Genomic DNA, 23,678 nt, shown 5'->3' on the forward strand with positions numbered 1-23,678 from the left:
GGAGAGTACGACGGTAAGACGCTGACTAAACTAGATGTTCCGCTGCTAATCTTGATTGATTAACTTTATAAGGATGCATAAGAGTCGGGGTGTTACAATAGAGTTAGGGTTTAAGGTCATGAGTTGGGTGGTGGGATTTCGATTGGTGATTTTTGGGTGGTAATACTAGTGGATTTGGTGGTGGTTGTTGGAGGGAGGGGGTGAGGATTTAAAAAGAAAATAAGAAGTAAAAAAATTAAATTATAACGTAAAATAAAACAAAAAACTTGTTCAGATTGTAAGTATATGTATTTTGACTCATTAGAAAAGAATAGCTCTACAAGCTTAAGTCCATCAAGAATAATCAAAAGGTAGACTTAAAATGGCAAGACCATCAAAAATTGACTTATTCAATATAATATTTCCTTTTTTTTACATTTAAACATTATTTTTCATTTAAAAAAAAAGAAAATTGCAAAGGTTTCCTCGGGCATAACCGAGATTGGCTCTCGAGATTGAAGGCACTAGTCCACCTGTCCGGACCGGAATTTTCGGGTTAGGACTAGACCGAAAACCCAGAATCATGAATTTTTGGTGGACCGAGGACTAGATCAGAACGGTATCTTCGTCCAATCTAATCCAGTCCAAATTTCGATCCGACCCTAGTATTTGCATAACCCTACCTGTAAGTATGCATTCTCATATGAAATCACTTATATATATATATATGGGTTGGGATCTAGTGAGAATGCCCCTTTATGTGAGAACACTTTAAAATTTAGAACACAAACATATTTTTTTTTAGAACATGAGAGTATAATCAATATATATACATATATACATGTTATGAAATATCAAACTTATGTTCTAAATTTATTCAAACATGTTCTGAATTATTTCAATGATGCTATGAAATATTGCAAGTGTGTTCCAAATTTATTCAAACATGTTATTTATTATTTCAAACATGTTCCAAATTATTTTAATTGTGTTCTAAAACTTTTCAAACATGTTCTGAATTACTTCAAACATGTTTCAATTCATTTTAATTATGTTCTGAAATATTTCGAGTGAGAACATATATCATATTTGAGAATAAAGGTAGGTCTGAACATGATGTACATTGTTTTAGAACATGATGTACATCGTTTTAGAACATGATGTACAACATTTTAGAGCATAATGTACATCATTTTAGAACATGATCATCTACGTCGTTTTAGAACATGATGTATCCGTTTTAGAACATGTTACTTAGTATTTTACAACATGATATACATTAATTTATAACATGATATACATTTTGCATGCGTTGATCATGTATGGTGATAACGTGACTATAATCGAAATAATATAATGTGAAATACCAAAATTTCAATCAATACCACTATAATATCTTTTTGTTTCTCTGGTTGATGAAGTAGGAAGGTTTCCTACTTTCGTTCATTCATTTAAGTTGGTAAAAAGGATAAATCATATAGTAAGAAAACAAAAATCAAACAACAATTTGCACTTAAGATGAATGCTGCCATTGAAATCAAACAAAAATCTGCATTGAAATCAAAAAAAAAAATTGAACAAAAATCTGCAAGTCAAGAATATCAAATTAAAAATTTCGAATAAAACATGTTGAATTTTGGAAAGAATAGTGTGGAATCCGCAAAAAATCGAACTAAAACTTTGAAAAATTACTCCATGAATGATGCCATATAGGAGAGAGAAAGCTGTGCAAAACCTAGAGAGAGAAAAAAAAAATGACGCCATAGATGTGAAAGTTTGTGGGGAAGAAGGAAGAAGAGGAGTAAGGATAAACCTAATACAAAAATGACATTACTCATAAGTATATTTAGAATAGTTAGATTAGATTAGATCTAAAAGTTGAGATTTGTTCTCACATAAAAAAGTGTTCTCACATAGAGGAGGTGTTCTCACAAGAGCCCTCATATATATATATATATATATATATATATATATATATATATATATATCTATATATATCTATATATATCTATATATATATAATAGTTTTATTGTCTAAAACAAAATCTATAAATCTCAAATATTTAAAAAATGAAAAATAAAGAAAACATGTTAAAACTAGGGGTGATAAAGAGTCAAGCCTATTCGTGAACAGTTCGAACTCGACTCAATTAACATTTGGCAAAGATCGACTGGAACAAAGTTCGACTCGTTAAGATTCAAGCTATACTCGAACTCGAATAAACTTAAATGAACATAAGTCGAGCAGACCATAGTTTTGGCTCTGATTGACTGATAAGTAACCCTAAGTAGAACTTAATAGGCTATAAATTCGTCCGTTATTTTAACTTGAACATTACTTTGACCATACATGAGATCCAAATCGCTTAAAAGTACTAGAATATTTAATTATTAACAACCGCCACTATTTTTAAAAAATTACAAAAAGATCAAGACCCCGATCCCTACCTAGCATATCATGTAAGTGCAATACTTAGTTATACAATCACACCTTTCTCACATAATTATATAATCCAAACATAAACAAATTGATATAGTTTTTCAAGTTGAGGAGTAAACAAATTATGTACTCCTATGTACTTGCCAAGCTGAAACAAAATTAAAGAGACAAGTACTAAATTAGATTACATTGCTATCACGAAAAAGTTAATCGAATTACAAAGTTCGTGCACTAGAATTTGTAAAATGTTCATAGATACGCATATATCTCCTCCTTTTGTCTGCTTCTTTAGTGGAACTTTTAATCAATTATTAGTGGGAGAATATAGGCTAAATCACGACATTAATAGCAACTTCCAGCCAACCCAATGTTAATAATATCTTTCCACAAGTCGAGATAAAAGGCAAAAGCAATAAGCAACTTAGTTTACTCTCCTGCTTTATTGATATGATATATCATACTATATGATATCCATCGGTTAGAAAGCCTAAATTTTTGTTTTGCTTCAAATTCTACTTTATTTGGCCCTCTCATAATCTTCAACTTTTAAGAATCTAATTGGAGATTTACTAGTCAACTCAATTTTGAGGCTAACCATAAATCATGTATGCATTTTCTAATACCAATCAACTCTAAAATATACAAGAAATCTCCTTATTTTTAAAGGATGTGTCCAAATTGTCATCAGCCCCAATATTGATCTTTTAATATCCATATATATAAGTTAAAATCCGTCACCCCCTTTTCTAACACCAACCAATAACAGGAATTTTATATGCAATTTTCAGAAAGAACAAGAATTATATCAATACTACTTTCTCCTTTCTTTTATTACGATATTTCTTTTATTTAGAAATTTCATATTAATTACAATATTTTCTTATTTTGTAACTCTTCTCTCTTTTTCTCTTCTATCACCTGGATTCCATTTTTTTTTTATCTATCTCTATATTTATCCTCTTCGCATGAGTTTCTTAAAGGATGTACCAAAAGGATATTATGTTGCAATAATAATGGAACGGAGAAAGCATATATACTTCCTCTATTTCAAAATATTTGACACATTCTCCGAGCATGTTTGTCAACACGTTACTTTAACTATTAATAACTCTATTTTCCTAAATGTAAAAATTATATAAAGTTGATATTATGAAAGTATATATCGAAAGGAATCTAACAAGATCCCCACATAGCTATAATTTTTTGTACGTAAGAATCACAAAAGACGGTCAAAGGATAGTGTGTGAATAGTGCGAAATTCAAAATATATCATCTATTTGAAATCGGATGTAGTATTTTACTAACTCTATTTTCCTAAATGTAAAAATTATACAAAGTTGATATTATGAAAGTATATATTGAAACAAATCTAATAAGATCCGCATATGATTATAGTTTTTTGTAACTAAAAATCACAAAAGGATTAAAGGAAAGTATATGAATAGTGCAAAATTCAAAATATATCATCTATTTTGAAATCAGATGTAGTATATTTAAAGGTCTTCCACAAGAATTCGGCTTATAACAGTCACCCATTAATAACGACGTGGCAATATGTCAAAAAAAGGAGTATGATCTCTAAGGGCCCGTTCGTTATCGTTTTTTGTTTTCAAATTTCAGTTTTTTTGAAAATAAACTAAAAATCAAAAACATGAAACCAGAGAAAGTGGTTTTCACTTTTTAGTTGTCAGTATTCAATAATGTTCCCAATAAATTTGACTAATTTGTTATTTATTATAGGGCGTATATCATATGACTTTGAAAATCAAAAAACCAAAAAACAGAAAACCACAGTAATACCAAACGGGACCTAATATATTTGATTAAAAATTTATTTAGCTTACAGAAATAAAGAGTGAAAAGTATATGACAATCTTGAACCAAAGACCTAATGTTTTTCCTCTAAAATAGTAAAATAATATAAGTCCTTTTGTTATAGATAACCATTATGACAATAAATTAACTGATAGCATCTAGCATAATTAAATACTTTATACGTTTCATGTCAGTTGCAATATGAAAAGAGTCGCAAGTTTTTAAGGAGTGCACACTGAGCACATGTTCTTCCCAACTTATTTTTAGTTTAGTTCAATTCAGTTTAATTGGAATCAATTCACTTCGATTCAGTTCAGTTGCAATTAGTTCAGTTTAGCTCCAGTTACCATTTCTATTAATTATAATTTAATTCATTTCAGTTCAGTTCAGCTCGATTCAGTTCAGTTGCAATAAATTCAGTTCAATTCAGTTCAAGTATTTTATGTCGAAGAAAACAACATGAGAAAATAAATAAAGAAAAGTAAAAATATGTATCTCTATTTTTTTTCCAATAGATCATCTCTCTTTGTTCAAAAAAGAAAAACAAAATCATCTCTGTAGTCCAAAATGTGCAAGACCACAAACATACAGCTACTATGAGTACAAAAAAAAAACCATTGGCCCAAGTCCAACTGTGGCAAACTGGTAATGCCCAAATTCAAAACAAAAACTTCACAAAATCACAATTTACAAGTACAAGCCAAAAGCCTGTTACATAATTCTCCACGAGAAATTAGCATCAAATTGACAATCTGTTTATTTTTATATGGTTTTCGCTACATTTCATAGTATTTTCTCCTTTAATTTGAGAAGTTCCAAAGCGAAAAGAGCATAACTTTCTTGCAATTTATCAATGAAATGTACATAAATTTGGCCAATATTTTCAATAATCAGAACGTGTCTTTGCCTTAGGGTCTATATAGATGCATCTTTAGAATAAAAAAAATCAATAAGAAAGATAGATTTTACCCTCAATGGAGCTAATTATATAGCTTATCTTTTGTAAAGAAGAGAAAGAACATGGCAAATTTTTGCCTAGGTTAGAAAATTAGCCTAACCCTAATAGAAAAGGTAAAGTTGTTGTCTTGTTGAGCCCTATACATGTGAGGTGTCCAACAATATAGAGGCCATGCAAATGTAAAAGGAATCAATATGTTGAAGCTTAATAAAAAAAAAAGGCATTTTGTGAGAAAGAAGGAAAAAGGAAAAAAAAAAACTACACATATTAATTGAAGGAATTACAATAAGCCTTGGAAAACACTATTATTGTTAAGATACCAGGCCCAAGTTAACTAATGGGCCATGTGCCTGTTTTGATGTGCTGCTCACCATTTATTCCTCACCACTCTTCAGCAGATTCTAGGATGATACTACCTAGTACTACCTAGTAATGAGTCATGTTCTTTTCTATTTTGTCTTATTGTAGTATGCTAGTCGTGTACGGATGGATGGATGAAATACGGGCAATGCTACATCTACCCGGTGGGTAGTTAACCCACTAGAAATAAAGCATTAAAACTACTAGAACTGATGAGTTGGATTTCACTATTTATTCATTTCTATTAGTAGTGGGTTGTTGACCCACTGGGTAGATAAAATTTTTTCCATGAAATACTATCCGCTAGATTTAGGGTTGTTTTCTAAGGTGTTTGCTTCGTCAAATAGGGGCTGCTAGCATCTGTGTAAGTGATTGCAAAAATCAATGAATGAAAAGGTTGTTGTTGGTAAGAATTTTGTGAGCAACATATGAGTGTTCTTCCCACAAGATATTGCAATTGTCATTATGGTATTAGAGCTAGAAATTGGTCTCAGCTACTCTCACGTTATGCAATCAGTTTAAAAATCTTTCTTTAGTTCTTAAAGTTTCCAACTTTAGACAAAAATAGCTAGAAAAAGAAAAATAACCACCATAAAGTCTAGTAGCCTTGGTATCTCCATCCCTCAGATGAAAATAATTTTATGATCATTGAAAAATTACAAAATTCGTCTAACTATAGAACATGGAAGAGATCAATGGAACTAATATTAGCATCCAAGAGAAAATTGGGATTTGTTACTGGTTCCGTAAAGAAAGACATAGGCGATGTTGTAACAAGTGAAGCATAGGAGACCTATAATTGTATGATTATCTATTGGATGCTAGGATCTGTCTCAGAGTCCATCAAAAAATCTCTATTGTTTGTAAGCAATGCAAGACACATCTAGTTGCAACTTGAACAAAGGTTTGCCATCACCAATGGTTCAAGGAAATACAAACTCAACACAGAGTTGTATGAAGAAAAACTAACAAGGAAGAAAGATTAGTGACTACTATACAGCAATGAGGTCATTATGAGAAGAACTTGAGTCACTTTACACTCTTCCTGCCATCACAACAGTCACCACTGAAGTGACTTGTTTCATTGAAGCAATACAAAAACAAAAAGAGGAGCAAAAACTCTTTCAATTTCAGGTGTTCAACTTGTTGGGCTGAAATGAAAGCATTGTTGTTGCCTGAGTTGGAACCAACATCACTCATTTGACTCCCTTGCACATTAGCTGCAAATAAATTTTGTGCTGTTTGGTTTACCCTTGTTCCACATTGACTAAAAATTTCCTTTGTTGGTCTTTCCTTTTCCCTTGTACTGATTCCTTCCCCTATTTTTGTTTTTAGATTGGCCAGCAGGGAAGCCAACAACATACTAGCATACTCTGCTGTATGCCCACTCTTACTACACACACTACATTGCAATAGAGGTTGAGCATTCATCATTCCTCCCCCTATCCCCTTGCTATATATTGCAAGATTTTCTGGCTCCTCCTTCACTTGTCCAATGAGAGTCAATTTTCAAAACGTACATAAATTTGTCCAATATTTCCGATGTCTATAACGTCGTCGATTGCCCTAGGGGCCGTATACATGCATCTTAGAAGAATAAATTATTTTAAATAAATCAACTTTTGCAAGGTTCCCATATTAAGTCTACCTTTTGATTATCTCTGATTGAGTTAGGTTTGTATATATGTTTTCTTCTATTGAGTTAACCTGTTTATGACTTGTTTAGTAGGTTACTTATGATACATGTTACAATGTCTCACCCCCACCCTCGCCTGTTTTAGAAGAAGGAACATTGTAACACGTATCATAAGTGACCTATTAAACAAGTCACAAACAGGTTAAAACTCAATAGAAGAAAACAGACATACAAGCCTAAGTCAATCAAAGATAATCAAAAGATAGACATAAAATGGAAAGACCGCGCAAAGATTTTTTTTTGAGGGGAAAAGCACAGCTTATATTAAATCAAGAGCAACCAAAGTAGAAATACTTTGGGGAAAAGAACCAAACCATACAACCTCAGATTGTCTAGAGCAATCCCAACGAGCTAACAAATGGGCTACAGTATTGCCCCCTCGTTTGACATGAGAAAAAGAAAATGACACAAAGTTTAAGCATAATCTATTAATGTCACTAAAAATATGAAATAATGGAGCCCCACCTACACATTTGTTCTTGACAGCATTCACTACAAGCAATGCATCACCTTCGAACATCACCCGTTCATAGCCAAAGCGTTGGCCCAGGTCCACTGCATACAGTGCCGCCATTGCTTCCGCGGTGGTAGCATCCCATTTCGCCTCCACACGCTTCACCCCCATCGCCACCACTTGTCCCACCGAGTCCCGAAAGACCGCACCGAGACCCACCTCACCATTAGGACTAAGGTGTGCGTCGAAATTCGCCTTCAACACCCCAGCAGGGGGCTTGCACCATGACGCACTCGACGTAATTAACCCACCTTGCCGCCTAAACACACGGTCCGCATACAACCCATACTCCTCCACCAGTCTCACAAACCCGGAAGCCACCATTGGTGCATCTAAAGCTTCATTCTCAAAAATATGCTTATTTCGGCAAAACCATGCTGCCCACATGAGAGCACATATAGTACGCATATCCTCCTTTGTACAAGAATTCATCAACCATAAGAAAACCTCACTAAATGAGGCGGATGGCATAGTGGCTATAAGGGGATTGAAAGAACTAACCTGCCAAATAGCTTGGGCATACTTACACGCAAAGAGAGCATGTGGAATAGTTTCGCTAGGCTCGCCACATATCAAGCAAGAGGAAGTCTCACTCACATGCCGCCAACACAGCCTTTCCTTCACCCCTAGGCTACCCTTGCACGCCCTCCACAAAAAATGAAGAAGTTTTGGAGGTCCTTGAATCTTCCACACATGCCGCCACAATTTCTCCTCCCCCTCCCCATGCTGTAATCTCCACGTGCGTAAGTGCCCCAATTTACCAAGCCAGTAGCACGACTTTACCGAGAAGATGCCATTGCGGGATGGCCACCAAAACCGCCTATCCGGCACCCGAAAGCGAGATAATGGAATATTAAGAATCAAATCCCATTCATTTTCATGAAAAACCTGCTTTACCATATCAATATTCCATGTATCCTGATGAGGCTCAATCAAATCACAAACCCGCAAAGACATATCGCTATCCACCTTTGGTGTTGGCACAAAATGAGACCCCTCCCCCATAATCCATGCCTCCTCCCACACGTTAATATTGTCACCCGTTCCAACCCTCCACTTCAACCCTTCTAGCAACAAAGACTTCGACCCCCATATACTCCTCCAGGTAAAGCTTGGATTGTAACCTCTTCTCGACTCAAGGACCCCCACATCCTTAAAATATCGGGCTTTGAGAACCCGATAAAGAAAAGAAACCTCATCTTGACATAACCGCCAGTTTTGCTTAGCCAAGAGAGCTTGGTTAAAACAATGCAAATCTCGAAAACCAAGGCCCCCCATAGACTTGGGAAGACATAGGCCATCCCAACTATGCCAATGCATCTTTCTCTCCACCCCAGTAGATCCCCACCAAAATCGGGCCAACAAGGACTGAATTTCATCAATCAACCCACTCGGCAGACAAAATACACTCATCATATATGTAGGTATAGCCTGGGCAACAGATTTTATAAGAATCTCTTTACCAGGTCTAGATAATAGTTTCTCTTTCCACCCTTGCACTTTCTTCCAAATTCTCTCCTTGATACAAGCAAAAGTCACCTTCTTTGAGCGGCCAATGACAGTAGGTAAACCTAGATACTTCTCCTGTTTATCAACCTCCTGCACTCCCAGAACATTCACCACAGCATTACGACAAACTACATCCACATCTCTGCTAAAAACAACCTCCGTTTTGCTTAAATTGACTTTCTGTCCCGATGCTCTCTCGTATTTACTGATAATATCAGCCACCATAGAGCATTCTTGCACGGAAGCTTTTGTAAACAGAATACTATCATCTGCAAAGAAAAGATGGGACACCCGCGGGGCGCCCCGACAGATTCTAGCACCATGGATTTTTTTCTCTAGCGCTGCCTTGGAAATAAGAGTGGAAAAAGCATCAGCACACAACAGAAACAGATAAGGGGAAATAGGATCACCTTGACGAAGACCCCGAGAGGGGGTAAGCGAGCCATCCACCACCCCATTCACCTTAAAGGTGAAAGAGACACTAGAGATACAAGCCATCACCTTAGAAATCCATTCCACACAAAAACAATTTTTACTAACTAATAATAACCAACAAAAATATTAACGAGAAATTGCTTAATACCAAAGAAAGGAAAATTTGTTTACTCCTTCAAAATGTAATACAATTACTAAATTTTGGTTTCAACACATTACTTAAACCCTAATTTGGCCTAGTCTGATGTTAAATTACTCTACTCAATGGTTGTGCCTATTCGCTTACAAGAACCAATTTACAGAAAGGAATTTACAGTAATTACCTATGGTGAATATTTTGCCCAAACCAAACGAAGAAATCATGCATGATCTCTTCAATACCTCGAAGAACCGATGTCCTGTAACACTTAGGTTGTTGTTGCTAACTATATCAGTCGGATCAAGTTGATTACTCCCCTAAAAGATACAACGTCGATTAGCTAAACCGATACTTAATAATTTAAAGGATTAACGATAAGTAATAGAAAGTGTTGTTAACATTAAAACAAAACTCAACACACTTATACTGTATTAATATAAAAATAAAGTCCTGAACACCTAATACTCAACACAAATAATATCAAAAAAAACTCGCAAAGAATCATACTCTTGCAGATGCGCAAATGTGAAGCATATAGCATAAGATAATACGCCAAAAAAAAACATGCATACTGCAAGTCAATGCGAGTCTCTGTGCAAGAACCACCATGGACCATTCTTTGATTGAATTCTGCGAAAATGAGGCAAAATACTATATAATCAGGGAAAATAAGTAATAATATTGAACTAACCAACATAAAATCAACTGTCATGGACATTAGAAAAGAAAGCACTTGCTAATACTGAAACAAAATATAAGCAGATACTAGGCCTGACATTTATAGCTCATATATTACAAGCAGGTACAAGAAAGGCACCTGAAAAATCCAGCAGCCATGCGCAAGCCCATAAAGAGAGTCAGTCCGAGCCATACACCAGGAAGACCAATCACTGACGGAGCATAGAGCTAGACAGGCGGATGATATTGCTCCTACCAAAATCTGACATGCAGAAAAGTCAGTAGAATGAACTAAAACATTCTTCTAAAACCTACAAGCCTTACCACCTTACCATGGAACAAGCAGCGTAGGGGAAATCTGAAGCGTCGTACTGGAGATCGTCAAAAATGAAAGCTAGAGAGTTGAGAGGCTCACTTGCACTGACAAACTGTTACGAAGTGGTGGGTTATGAAATGCTACAATGCTGTTAGATAACAAACACTCATGGCTAGTTTGTTTTTTTTTTTTTGGTAAACATGGCATTTCATTCATTAACTAATAGTGTTAAACATATTACAATCCGAGAGAAGTTTTTCTGCGCAATAACTAGGGAGGGTGGGGAAAAAACTAGTTACACTGCTATCTCCATCCATTGTCCTACACGCCTTGACCATGAGGTCCGCCACAGCATTGTACCGCCTACTGCAATGCTTAATCTGAAGTTCCGGCCTCTTGGTTGTCCACAGCCTGCACATATTAATCAAATTGGAAACTCATGGCTAGTTTAGTAAGCGGTAATATTGATGGTAATATTAATAAAATTTATATGTAAAAATGTAATTTCTTCAGAAAAAAAAAAGTCATTTCTGTCCATGGGTTTGCTCGATTCCAGAATATCTCTTATTCATTAATTTTCATTACCATTAATTACCACTTTAGAGTTTGTATTGAGTGGTTTTGAGTAGTGATGGCCAATGGTGCGGGCTGGACGGGCCGGACCATGGGTCGTAGTGGGTTGGGTTAAGATTTCACAGCCCAGGACCAGACCGTGAAATTCATGGGTTTGGCGGACTGGTCCGCGGGCTGAAAAATCTTGGCCCACATCGGTCTGTTACCGATTTTCATGGTTCGTGGGTCTGATGGGCTGGACCGGGCTGACAGGCCGGCATGAGAATTTTTTTTCAAAATTATTTAATCATTGAAATTATTCATTATTCTTACCTAAAATCTTTAAAATAAATTAAAAATATATACAAATATTAATATTAATGAATAATTTCATTATTTTTAAATTTGATTGAATTATAATATATGCAATTTGATTAAAATATATTCAATTTGATTAAAATATACATAATTTGGTTCAATATTTACTTGGATTGGGCTGGTTTGGTTCATGGGTTGGGTTGGACCAGTTTCATGGTCAGGGCTGGGCGGTTTTAGTAGTGGGCTTTAGTGGGCTGGGCTCAAGAAATCTAACCCACGGCCCACCCACCAATTTCACGGTTCGAGCTGGGCTGGACCAGGCTTTTTTCTAGCCCGGCCCATACGACCCACGAGGTGGGCTGGGCTGGATTGGCCCGCACTGTTGGCCATCTCTAGTTTTGAGAATGAAGTTTCAATACGATGGGTATTGGAATTAAGACTTCTTCACAAAATGCGTGAAAATTCATTGCCATTACCACCATATATAAGTCGTTTATGTATAAGTGTGATAAACATGAGAAAATATCACTTACCCAAGTGCCAGATTTAACAATCTGCAACACAGCATAATCCTTGGTGAACAAGTTCGCTAAAGAACCAAAAGAGGGTCCCAATAACACAGCTGAGGCGGTACCAGTAAATATTCCAATCTGGGAGAAGTTGAGTACAAAGAATATTAAGCAATGTAATCAACACATCCACGTGAAGCATATATACTTGAGTGCTAAAAATCAAACATGCAATCATCAGAGTAAAAGACAAGTATTCGTAATAAAAGAACAAAACCAGTAATGCCTAACCTTTAACACAAAGTTGGTTATTAGCTCTTTCACTGTATCATAGTCACCTCTTGACAATGAACTAGCTACCAGAGCCTGAAATGAAGAGTCCATAAAAGCTTGGTAAATGGAGGTATCATATCTATTCTTATTTCAGAGACAAAATTGACGACTGGAAAACATATAGAGTAAATGTGTACCTGACCAGATGCTGCCAATGCATCAGTAAGAAGAGAGACAGCCAACCACACTTGCATACAGATTTGATGAGCAGCCATTGCTAGAGGACCTTGACGAGCAGCCATTGAGGTCCCGATCGTCATAGTTATCAGAACAGCTAGCGTTCTTCCAATAAGAAAACCACCTAAATTAAAGAGAAGTATAAGCAAAATCGATGACATACCAAACATGTAACCCTATAAAAAGCCACAAACTAAGCAAAAAATTTTACAAGCTAAAACCATTAATATGTTAGGATATTAAATAGATGCTGCGTGGTGAAACAACAAAACAACATGAAGTTTTTCTGACACTCACCGGACTTCAAATAGACTCCAAAGTTCAAATCTCCCAATTTTGGAGGTAATAATATTGCCCTCTTGCTAAGAAACCAAATCATCAAGAAGCTACCAACATATCTTGCACACAAAAAAAGCAGCATGGTCACCAATTCAGCCAAAAAAAAGATGATTAACAAACTCCAGGAAGAGTGCACATACTGAGAAACAACAGTAGCAGTGGCTGCTCCAGTAACACCCATCTGAAAATAATATATAAAGAGTGGGAACATGAAAACAGCTGCAAGATTAGCGACGCCTGCATATTGATATATAAAACACACACATCAAGAAAAAAAGGTGGGGAGTAAGAAAAGGCACAAAGAATTAGGGAAAGAGAGTAACCAAAAATCAAAAGAAAGTAAATAGGGTGTATATGCAATAGTATAAAGTCCGGCGTCCAGTCCAATACAGTCCTGAGTCCTGACTGGTGTGGCTGGACTAAGTGGATTTGGACGTGAAAAAGTTCGGACAGGACTGGAGATTTAGTTTTGGACTGGAATTTTAACTGGCCAAGTCCAATCAACCTAGAGGTAAAATCAAAACCAATGCTAAAACATACCTAGACAGAATACAGGGGATTTGGTGTCCTTGAAGCCCCTTAGGATTCCCTACCGAGCTATGACAGTACTACATCAGGGGCACCAAGAGCTCTAAGTAACGAAATCAAAAGCAATGCCAAAAACATACCTAGACAGAAAACAGGGGTTTTGGTGTCTTTGAAGCCTCTTAGGATTCCCTGAAGAGCTAATGACAGTACTACAGCAGGGGCACCAAGAGCTCTAAGTGATAAAAATCTCTGCGCCGGAACTCGCTTTGGAGAATCCTGCAAGAAAAAGGATAAAATGACAAATACGAACAGCAACAATAACAAAGGGCTCATGGCTATCAATTATCATCATGAGTCTTCAGTTTAGGATTCCTTTTAAAAACAAGGATGAAGATCTCAATAACTATATGATATTGTTTAAAACTTAATGATGAGATACCCATCAAACTGAGGAATAATCCAGTTCCCAAGAGTAAAGCTAGGGCCTCAATGATGCCAATGCCTGCAGCGAGTAACAACGCTGTAGAAACTGATGACAACTGTTTTCTTTCGAACTCTTCATGACCATCTAGAAGGTGCAAATGCAATACATCAAAATTCAGTTATTATAATAATTCAGTGGCCAAAAATGGTTGGAATGTCAACCTGAAGAAGACTTTGATATATCTTCCGCTACGAAAGAAGTAGCAACACTAAGAAGTGGTATGTTGAATAGCTTCGAAATAATATTAAAGATTGACATAGAAACACCAGCTGATGCTAGTTGTACAGCTCCTGCACACATAATAATATAGCTTTGAAACGCAATACTCATAATGCGAAGAAAAGAAAAATAACTTGTACAGAAAGCACTAAATAGGAAACATATGAAATTAGATTTTAAACCTAATCTGCCAATATAAGTTGTCTCCATCAGCTGCGCCATAGGATCAATGGCCTGGCTAGCTAATGCGTGGAAAGAAAGCATAATAAGCTCCCGTTTAACATTCTAAGGGGGCAATTATTGGGAGGCTGAAATACGAACTCGCTGCAAATGCATGAAGAAATTTAAACATATAAACTATCATTATCCTTATTCTGTATGTCACACAAGACAAAACTAACATATAAAAAAATGCATTCCTTTAAATAAAAAATTAGCTCTGAAGTTTAAAGATTCAAGCTAACAACAGTATCTGAAATAAGCTTTTTCATAGAGCAGGCACACATGTTATGAGACCGAGGGCTCAATAGTCGTACTACCCTAGGTGAAAAGAAGCACGTAATGAGCTAATTACACTCCTAAGACAAAATGGAACTATACAGGGGGTCCAACTCCCATAAAAGGCTTGTGATAGCGCAATAAACCAATTATATATTGACATAATAAGAAGCAAAATTATATAACATGCAGAGGAAGCTAAGGGTTATATAGGAAGATAGCATAAAAGAAAAAAAAACTGACAGCATAACAAGATAAAAGATATAAAAAAAAAGACAGTTATCTTCATGTTGTGAGTATAAACACATGCTAGATGGGGTTGGAGGAAGGGCAATGAAACAACAACATGGACATAAACTCTTCACAAAAAGGATTTATCATAGAACTTCAAACCTTACACCATTAACATCATCCTTTTTGAGAGAAGCCTCCTCGGCAACTGTTTCCACTAAGTCATGAGAATCATCCTCCACATCACAAGGCTCCATACTGCATTCGATCAGAACTCACCAGACTATATGTCACATTCTGAAAAGGCTTTCTACAACGAATAACGGCTTCCTGAGAAAACTTTCTTCTGTCAGCAGACAGATATTAGCGTCCAGAAACATCTTCACATCTCTTCCGAATAGCTGCTAATGAAGAACAAGATCCAAATGATCGGCACATGGAATTTGAACCAGATGTCTTGTTTGCCATGCTCCATCTTCTCCTAGTGCTAGCAAATGCTGCTGAGATTTTACCACCACAAAGTTGTGCAGCTGTCATTCTTGAAGCTTTTTATGTTGTCCCTCAGCCCATAAAAAATCTACATAAACCATGAAAAAATCAATGAAATGCGAAAAAGATTGTACATTGTCCATAAACTATTCATTCCAAAAGACCGCAATAATATTTTTGATTGAAGAGAAAACACAAGATCACTCCTCAAACCAAGCAACATCACGTAACAATTGTGATCCACAAATACAATAAATAAGGACGAGAATTGACATCAAGCCGGCTTTGTCTACTTAAAATTATGTCTTTGCCTTTTGACATTCTTTTCTGATTTTTTACAATGTGAAAGTAATCTATGTTTTCCCATTTATAATTTTTCCTACATTAGCCAATTTTTAAGAGATAACGATGCGGCTATAAACCAACAGCCCCAGCCATATTGTGAATATAGCTTACTAGTAAAATGTCAATCAAAGATCTTTTTTTTCGTCCAAATGGACAAGTAGATGTTTTGAATTCAAATCGATCCAAGGCACATGGACATATCACATGATACATCCTTCATTAACATTTACTTTGGTATTAAGTTATAGCTTCACCCTCTAATGTCAATGCTTCCTTAATGAATAATGCCTCTTACACAACCCCCCCCCCCCCCCTAAGACCTTAAAACAGACGCAGCAAAGATCCATAATTTACCAAAATACTTCCATCTCCATTGTACACACACAAGCGTCCGCACGCACATACTCAAACATAGAAACAACAATAACAAAATAGAAACATCCCATGAAGTGAAATTGACAATTGATGACAAATTTTGAGCATTTGTTAGATTAAGAAATACTACCTCCATTCCTTTTTAATAGTTACACTTTTACTTTTGATACTATTCAAAAATTTCTCTTTGACTATCATTTGTGATTTATGGTTAAGTGAAAAGATAGTCACGTGAGGTCTTCTTTGATTCGTCTCGTACTTTTAGAATATCGACTTTTTATATTTTTTACAAATACAAAATTAGAGATACAAAGGCTCAAAATAGTGCATCGGCATGCGTGAAAAGTGTGAGTGTAACTATTAAAAAGGAACGGAGGTGGTAAATTTATGTATATTTAAAGCAATAAAGCAGTGTGACACTACATACCAAGGGTACCAACAAACAGCAAAATAAATTACATCAAACAAACAAAATTATGAAAGATAAGATATTTACTTATGAACTCATTCAATATTTAATTACGCTACTAAAGCAACATATTAAGTTCTTTAATCTTCTAAGTTCTAACATCAGATTACATGGGGGACAATCGCATTCAATTAATCATTATCAGTTAATCACGCAAAATAATATTTTCCAGTAAAACAACAATTCATCACTTCCATTTTTTATTACTCCAAATGGAAATTTCTGGCAGAAGAATTCTTATAAATAGCAATTAGTAGTATGAAATAAGGGAGAGAATTCCCAGCAAAAAAAAAAGATGATATAAGCAAAATTCTTAAAGCAGAAAAAGAAAAATAAGGATATTAAAAGATATGAAAAGTAGAGAAAGAAAGAAAATACCTTAGTGGGTATTGTAGAGTGAATGAGAGAGATGAAGAAGTTGCAGAGGAAGCGGTTTTGATGTCGAAGTCTTTCCAAGATTGAATTTTTAGTTTGCGAAGGGGTAAGTTTTTTTTTTAAAACATGTCTAAGTCCTTCCCATGGGCCATTTGGATTCTGGAGGTGGTTTTGGGTTTTTTTTAGGATGGTTGTTTTTAATGTAAAAATTAATTCGTGAACGGCAGAGTCATACGAAATCTACAATAAGTGATACTTATAAATAAATAAATACTTCAATATAAATTAGCAATAAATAAAATTGATTCTTTAGGATAGCTGGAGTAATAATTTGTTCAATATAAAATTCTAAACTAGTAAAATCACTATTTTTGATTGTTAACTTGTTATATTTCGCAAAATTAACTTTAAAAGAAAATCAAAAGAATTATCCAAAATTGAGTTTACTTATCAATATAATTCCAACATATGATATTTAGGGTTGAAACTTAGTCTTCGGATTTTAGCTTCTTAAAACTTCACATACTATCTTCTTGTAATATTTGTTATTCGATAAGTTGGATTGTAGTGATGTTATTTGAACATGTCTGTCTGCTCAAGAGAAACTTGTACTTTACTCGGTTAAATCTTGATTTGAGTTGACTTAAGTTGAATTTAGGAAACCAGAACTTTACTCATTAAGTTTGTAAGTAGTTTGATATGTTTTAAGGCAATTCTTGGTAAGGTTAATAGCACCACTATGGTGGTAGGGATGGTGGTGGTAGGAGGGATGGTGGTGGTCGGAGAGGATGAGGGTGAGTGGGGAGGAGGAGTTTGGGTAGTGAGCGAGAGAGGTTAGGGGGTAGCAGTAGAGCTGTAGAGGTGTAAGGGTGAGGGGTGGGCTGCGTGCTGGACAAGGGAAGAGGGGAGGGGGGGTTTATGGATCTAGCAGTAGGGGGACTGGGCGAGGCCCAGTGAGAGGGATACGGGCCATAGGAGGACGTGGAGTGGGACGGGGAGAAGTAAGAGGGGGTTGAGGTGTGGGCTGGCGTGTGGGGTAGGATGTATGGGAGTGAGTAAGAGGGAATTGGGCTGAAAAATCTGGACCAAGGAAGGTGTAAGAGGTGGACGAGGGAGGAGGAGATTGAAGGGAGTGAAATGGAAAAACATTCTCATCAAAGGTAACATGACGGGATAAGATGACCTTGCCCGAATTTAAATCAAGGCAACGATAGCCCCGATAATTAGATGGGTAGCCAAGAAAGACACAACGAGAGGAGCGAGGGGCGAGTTTGTGAGACCTTTTGGAGGAGATGTTCGGATAGCACAAGCAACCAAACACACGAAGATGGTCGTAGGAGCGAGGGTTGTTTGTGATAGAGAATGGAAGTGGGGGAGCGGAAACGGGGGGACTTGATGGGGAGAATGTTATGAAGATAGACATCGGTGTGGAGAGACTCGACCCAAAAATGAGGTGGAAGTGAGGCATGATAGAGAAGGGCAAGAGCCATTTCATTGAGACGGCGAATCATGTGTTCGGCTTTGCCATTTTGAGATGAGGTTTGAGGACACGAAAAACGAAAGATGAGGCCATTTTTGATAGCAAATTGGTGGAATGGGGTGTTATCAAATTCACGACCCAAATCACATTGAAAAGATTTAACAATGAGATTAAATTGAGTCCTCACATAGGCACTAAATTGCAAGAATTTTGTAAACGCTTCAGACTTATATTTTAGGGGATACACCCATACATAGTGGGTGTAATCATCAATGAGCACAAGATAATACTTATAACCACTTTTACTAAGCAAAGGAGAAGTCCATAAATCACTATGAATAATGTCAAAATGAGCAATAGTGGTAGAAGTAGAATCGTAAAAAGGAAGTCTTTTGTGTTTACTAATTTGACATGAATCGCAAAGATAGGAACTTGATCCTTTATTACATTTGATACACAAGTTTATTCTAAGAAAATCCAGACATTGGGTCCCGGATGACCAAGACGTTAGTGCCACAAATCATGAGCTGAGTGAGTGATGTTAGCCGAAGGATTCGAAGCACTAGGTGTGGATGGCAAGACAGGATAAAGGTCCCCCTTACTATTGTTCCTCAGGATAGTAGTCCCACTCCGAAGATCCTTCACAGAAAAGCCATTAGGGTCAAATTCAGTAGAAACATGATTATCTTTAGTGAACCAACGAACGAAAATGAGGTTTTTAATAATTTGAGGAGTATAAAGGACATTTTTAAGGGTAAGGGGACGGGTTGTGGTGGGTAGGTGGGACATACCCGAGCCAATAACTGGAATAGAGTTACCATTACCAACATAAATAGAACGAATAGTGCTCAAATTAGATGAATGGATAAGAGTACCTGGATCCGCAGTGAGATGAGAGGAAGCACCTGTGTCCATATACCAAGAGTCATCCGGTTGTTGAAGAGACATCGTCTGGAAAGCAGTGCCAAGGCATCAAAATCAGTGAGATGGGCTTGACCATATCCATGGGTGGGTGGAGCCGAAGACCGAGCAGCCGAGCCTCGCCATGAGGGAGGCTGAGGCTGCCAAGGTGGGGCCCAACCGGCCTAAGTAGGATAGGGGCAAGGAGGAACACCCCAATAGAAAGGTGAGGTCCATGGGGGTAATAGGGCTGCAGCTGCATGGGCTGGCCCATAAATTGACGTTGTTGAGGTCCATAAGCAGGCGGGCGAGGACTGGAAGGGCGAGCAGTCCCGCGGCCAGAGGGATGTCGTCTTTAATGCGCTGGCCACCCTTAGGCGGCTGGCGGTGGCCACTGTGGTGGTGAGGTGGTTCAGACCAACCAGATGAATCGGACGGCAGCGAAGAGGGGGTGATGAGGGAAGTACAAGGTTGCACTACCTCGTCACGAACCGCCTTCCTTTGTTGCTCCAATTGAAGCATACTTCGAGCCGTTTCGAAAGACGGAATTTGTTGGTTAATGAAAGAGGCCACAATATCAAATTCCGCCGGTAACCTATGAACAAAGTTATAATCCCCCAAAGTACGGATCTACACAGGTTAAAACCATATTTCTTGAAAGGCGTCAAACTACTCTTTAGAATTATACAAAGACAATAGTAGAAACAAAAACTATAGAAAAAAAATAATGTTAACTCAATAGTACGTACTAAATTTTTATTGCTTAGGAATAATTTTAAAATTTGGAAGAAGTTTTTTAAATAATTTAAAGTACTATCTAATTTGATAAGGTCCCCTCCAATAAGATGATGGGATTAGCATCTAATATGACTAGATAGTGGATAAGGCTGTCTGTGTAGACCAATGATTTCAATGGTTTTAGTAGTGACGATACGATTAAGGTATTGTTAGTTCTTAATTACCCTTCCCCTTCCCCTTCCCGGCCCCTTCCCCTTTCCCTTCCCCTTCCCCTTCCCCTTCCCCCTACATGACAAAATAATACCGGCGGTCAAATCAGCAACTTCTACCACAACAATTCATCCAATTACCAGCAATCTGACTCCATCATCACTCATAAAAAATCACATATTACAACAATCACAACTATCTAACAATATCAATGAAGCTCGTGAACACTGATCTACAAAAGAAACAAAGAAAAAGATGAAAATAATACCTTGCAAAGTTAATTAATTGCAAAAATCCTCTGGCCCAAAAAACGAACAGAAAACCAATTAATTAAATAAACAAAAGAGAATTGAATAATAAAGTTTCATCTATGAAAATAAAGTTCAGTTTATCCCAAAAAACAAATGTCAGATTACATAATACCTTTTTGAAGAGAAATAGCAAAAATTTAAGGATCATAAATCGTTGCGGTGTGACCGGGCAATCAACGTCAGACAATTGATCGGTTAATTCCTTGAGACGATGACAATAATCATCGAGAGAGGGCATCGAGGCAAGCTTAAGATAATTGAACTCATGCTCAATAGTGGCGGCATGTGAACCTTTATTATTGTGAAACAGATTTTTAAGTTTCAGCCATGCCTCATCGGCAGTGGTTTTAGGTTCGAGAATACGTAAGCATAGATCATCGGAAATGGATCCGTAAATCCATTGAAGGACATGAGAGTCAATCTCTTGCCATGTGGAGAAGGTGGCATCGGTTTTTTCTGGAGGAGGCGTGCCGTCAATGTGATGCAGGACCTTATAGCCACGAAGATGAAAAGTTTGAAAAGCTTAACCCGTAAAGAGTAGGAAACTTTCGAACCATCAAGCACACGTACCTTATGTTGGATATTCCCGACGGTGTACACCGGGTGGAGGCTTTTGGTGGCAGAGTGGTCCGAGTGGTTCACAAATGGGTCGTCATTGGAGGAGCCTGCCATTGCCCGAGCTAATGGTGGGGATCAGGCAATATTTGGAGGTGGAGGAAGGGTGCCGTGGCAGCCTAGGACCAAGGAGGAAGGAGAAGAAAAATCACCTTGCTCTGATTACCATGAAAGATGGTGAATCTCCTGATTCGGGTTGTGATTATCATTCCCAATAAATAATATTACAAGCTAGAAAAGAGGTTACACTATTCTAGGAAACAAGATAATAAGCATAACTACCAAATATACAAAGATACCAAATATACGACGATTACTATCTAATAGAAAAACACGAGAGTTTCCCTGCACCATAATTCCTCTCTTCACATTCATCAGGTGACAATGAAAAGAAGTAGGATCACCATGTCCACGGTAATGGCATATAAGGCCACGGACACGCTCCTTAAATGGTACTCGAAGACACCACAATGGGATGCGAGGCAAGAAAGGTTTGTAAACATCGTTGCAATTGGCTTCTTCATCCATCATTCTAACAAGCACGGCCATTTCAAAATCATCTCTTGCTATATTCAACTCATAGCATATAGTTGTGAGATCGTCAGGAACCAGTGAAGCAAAAGTGACATCTTCTTCATCATCTTCATATTTGTCATGCAACTGAACACAACAAAACATAATGTAATTGTTACTAAGAGTGACCTCATCATCAAGTTCAACTTGTCTACCATGAAACCAAACAAGAGGATTTATCTCATCAAAACAGGACAACAAGGTCGTCATGTCATCAAAAACAGGAGAGTTGTCAATCTCAGAAGAAACTTCTTGAGACGAAACAACGAAATCCAATGCCTCAAACCTTGCAGCCTCATTCATCTCTGGAAAACTTTCCTAGTAAACCTGAACCAGGATCTAGTTAATATTTTTTCCCTTCACAATGTCACGTTTGATATTAGAACAATAACTGAGGGTTAACAACAGGATTATAAAAACTTAGGGTTACCAGTGGAAAAAGCCAAAAATAAAGGCTTATTAACGAGAATTTCCCTTCATAAATCGACATAACTCCTAAGAACAGAACATCCAATTCCCAATCTTCAAACCTTTGTCTCATCATCCATATCTACTCCATATTATATCCTTAACATTTACAGAAATTCAACAAGAGATCACATAAATACAAATGATTAGAATAAAATCAGTACATTTATAAGTATTAGGAATAAATGCCATTCAACAAGAGATCACATAAATTTCGATCAAAAAAGGGTCCCTAACTGCTGGATTTAGTGAAACTCCTAACTTGGAATAATTGCCATCGATCAAATATTTATAGTTACAAACGAATGATAGTTCTAAGCGTACTAGGAAACCTATCTATGTTATAATTCTATATATAAGACCTTTACGAGAATGATCGGAAAAAAAGCCGCTTTTGCCACCAAAACATATACGGTCTTCTTCTGTGTGGAGAAGTTTGCAAACTATAAGTATAAGCTTCAGTAACCCTAACCATGGAGGAATTATCGTATCAACAATTTTCACACATTAAAATTCGAGAAAGGACAGACGACTACCTGAAATTCGAGCTATGTGACACCGATTACGCTCCTTCAATTGCCAACGAGCCTCGTCTTTGACGTCAAAGAGTTTCAATCATCATCTCTACACTAGTATTGCCAAGTTACTTGCCTTTAATTTGCAGCTCTGCCTTGGTCGGTTTATGGGTCATCTTAATTAATCACCAGTAGAAAAACGTTGATTTGCGTTTCATGAATTGCATCGAACAACTGAAAAACAGACGCAGAAATATATGGGCGCATCATTTGCGTCGGATACTAAGGTGGTCGGGCGCAAATTATGAGTCATGTGTGTTGGATATACGGGTGCATTCGACACAAAACATTAAAGCAAATAGGTGCGATTTGCATCAAAGGTATGGGATATGCATTGGGGTCAAGTTGATCCGTTACTTAAACGGAGTAATGGGTTGAGATCCTAAACCCAACCAAACTTTTTAGTTAATTGGATTAGGGTTCTCAACCCAACCTAACCTGATAACAAATGGGTTGACATAAAGTCGACCCACTAATCAATTTAATAACATTCTCCGAATTCCATTGACGGCCACCTGATTAGTAATTACTTAAATGCCCTACATTCTAAGAATCTCGAATTACAAAGAGTCTATACATAAGAAGAACACAAATCTTAACAATACAACCATTCTTATTGTTCATTGAACTTGGAATTTGGTTTTTTGAATGGAAAAATAAACGGGTTAGTGAGTCAAACCAACACGAACGTGACATATATATCTCAATAAACAGGTTAGAGGGTTGAA

At 36.8% G+C, this 23,678-nt stretch overlaps 1 pseudogene; it reads right to left on the reverse strand.

The window, feature by feature from the left end:
- Window positions 1-9,884: 9,884 nt before the first annotated feature.
- Window positions 9,885-17,300, reverse strand: LOC104904170 (protein DETOXIFICATION 45, chloroplastic-like; annotated as a pseudogene).
- Window positions 17,301-23,678: the final 6,378 nt, after the last annotated feature.

This window comes from Beta vulgaris, chromosome 9, assembly GCF_026745355.1.
Source record: "Beta vulgaris subsp. vulgaris cultivar EL10 chromosome 9, EL10.2, whole genome shotgun sequence".
NCBI classification, from domain to species: Eukaryota; Viridiplantae; Streptophyta; class Magnoliopsida; order Caryophyllales; family Amaranthaceae; genus Beta; species Beta vulgaris.